Source organism: Suricata suricatta, chromosome 6, assembly GCF_006229205.1.
Source record: "Suricata suricatta isolate VVHF042 chromosome 6, meerkat_22Aug2017_6uvM2_HiC, whole genome shotgun sequence".
NCBI classification, from domain to species: domain Eukaryota; kingdom Metazoa; phylum Chordata; class Mammalia; order Carnivora; family Herpestidae; genus Suricata; species Suricata suricatta.
Window position 1 is genome coordinate 45,060,636 of NC_043705.1, and position 2,750 is coordinate 45,063,385.

The window sequence follows — 2,750 nt, forward strand, 5'->3', positions numbered from 1 at the left end:
TACATTAAATAGGTAGCTATTTTAATAATAGTACATTAAATAGGTAACTTTGAAATGTTTAAACATTTTCATTCAGTATCACCAAAAATCATTTTACATGTTACTAGTACTTTGCAAACCAACTCTTGAAAACCACGGACTTATGGAGATGTATCTCCAGAAAATAAACAAAAACAGGATCACTTAAAGAGTCCCAGGGATTGGGAGGGGAGGTAGAAATAAAGAGGAGTGGAACAGATCATTGTCATTTTGGCCTTTGTTTCCTTTTTGCCCTTCTCTGCCATTGGATTTTTTAAACCAGGACTATGTGTGACTTTGACAGTTTTAAAAGTAATAAACCAAGCTGCATCTTTGGCAGGGAAGACGGAACCATATTTCTTTTTTCAACACAGACAACAGAGAATTACAGATTCTCTGAAGGCCAGGATGGATGCCGTGATAACCTTTTGAGAATCCAGTAATATATCCCTATCTATAGGATTTCAAAAGCCTTTTTCTGAATCTTGAAATGTAACTTTACATACAAAATAATAACAGTATGCATCATCATAGTATAAAGTACTTAACATTTGGTCTTTATCATAGGAATAACTCAGTAAATATTTTTGGGTAAACTGCCCTTAATTTAATAGATCACCTCTTAACCTTATAATTCCTCTAGCAGAGGGTAAACTAGTTATTCTTGGGTGATGAAACAGTTACTGAAATGGTTCTTGACTCCACAGTCATTAAAGGGCATCAGGAAGTATAAAGTGAACACAACTGCTGGAAGTGAAAGCTTGGATACATGCTGTCCCCTGAGAAAGTCATAGTACTAGCAGGTTTCTCCTGGGCCTGAAGAGTTAAAAATTATTATGATAATTCATTATTCTGGTACAAAAATTATGAATATAAAATATTGTAGCAAATATTAAATGGACTTACTAAATTAAAATGGATAAGTCGTGAGTTATGGCTTACCTAGATATTAAAATAGGCACTCCTAAATATTAACCTCAGTTCAGCATAAATTATATATGACTCAGATATTGTAAAATCCAGAACTCCATTTTGACAGTATCATATATAGAATTTTTGGTTTTCTTTTGTCCCTGTTCTATATTCCTTTGTCATCACACTGCATAGTTAGCTGGAAAATGGGACTTCCTAAGCAAGATTTTGGCTTTGAACAGTTTACAAGTAAAGAATATGAAAATGAGGTTTTGATTTATTTTCAGAGGACACACAGATAAATACTCATAGTACTGGATGAGATATTCCTGGCTGGCCTGTCTTTGCCCAGCATGCAGAGCTTTTCTAGACCCCAGATTCTATAGGGCGTGCACTTACTAGCAGACCTTACCGCTACCCGGGGTGAGAACCTGCAAGGTCTGAGGAGACGGTTTTAAGATTTACATTACTGTGTTTGTTTGATTAAAACTAGTCATATTCTACGAAATGCAGGCTATAATAGCTGTTTATCTTTTTCCCTAACTTCCCTAACCCCTTAGAGGTGAGCATTTTTTTCTCTATGTGCTCCTCCTTTCTGTGGTTCATATAAGACAAAGTTCAAGTACTTTCTAGAATATAAAGTAAATATCATCACATCAGTTTTCTTATTGGTATCTGTTTACTTCCAGTGAATATTTCCTTTTTCTCTTTCACTCATTACCAAGTCTCTGAAAGGTTGAGAATTTGATTCTGCATTTTCTTAAACTTTCTCAAATCAACAGCATTTGATTAGTAAATTCTTGACCACCACATATAGAATGAACTAAAGAGATTATGAAGTAGGAAAAATTCTAAAAAGGTTTTTCCTTTTCATCATCTCTCCTGAGCTACGATTGTACTCTAGTTACTCTATTGCTCCACCTGTAACACATTTTTCCCTTTTTTTTTGTCTACCTGTTTATTTCTATCCTGTTTAAAAAAAACTTTTTTTTTGATGTTTTATTTTATTTTTGATACAGAGAGAGACAGAGCATGAGAGGGGGAGGGACAGAGAGAGAAGGAGACATAGAACCGGAAGACAGGCTCCAGGCTCTGAGCTAGCTGTCAGCACAAAGCCCGAAACAGGGCTCAAACCCTTGAACATGAGATCTGATCTGAGCCGAAGTCGGAGGCTTAACCGACTGAGCCAGCCAGGCGCTCCTATTTCTATCCTTTTTTTAAGTGTATTTATTTATTTTGAGAGACACAGAGACAGTGCATGTTGAGGAGGGGCATAGAGAAAGGGAGACAGAGTCCCACGCAGGCTCTGCACTGTCAGCACAGAGCCCGATGCAGGGCTTGAACTCACAAAATCGTGAGATCATGACCTGAGTCAAAACCAAGAGACTCACACCAATCAAAGTGGCTAAAATGAACAAAGCAAGAGACTATAGATGTTGGAGAGGGTGTGGAGAGATGGGCACCCTCTTACACTGTTGGTGGCAATGTAAACGGGTGCAGCCGCTCTGGAAAACAGTGTGGAGGTTCCTCAAAAAACTATCGATAGAACTCCCTTATGACCCAGCAATAGCCCTGCTGGGGATTTACCCAAGAGAGACAGAAATGCTGATGCATAGGGGCACATGTACCCCAATGTTCATAGCAGCACTGTCAACAATGGCCAAAACATGGAAGGAGCCTAAATGTCCATCACCTGACGAATGGATCAAGAAGATGTGGTAGATATTCACGATGGAGTACTACATGGCAATGAGAGGGAATGACATATGGCCCTTCGTAGGAAAGTGGATGGACCTTGAGGGTGTCCTGCTGAGCGAAGT

At 38.4% G+C, this 2,750-nt stretch overlaps 1 protein-coding gene across 2 annotated transcripts in view; it reads left to right on the forward strand.

The window, feature by feature from the left end:
* The window catches only part of RNF180 (ring finger protein 180), a 216,940-nt gene that overhangs the window by 113,654 nt on the left and 100,536 nt on the right, over positions 1–2,750 (forward strand). The gene's annotated exons all lie outside the window — the stretch shown is intronic.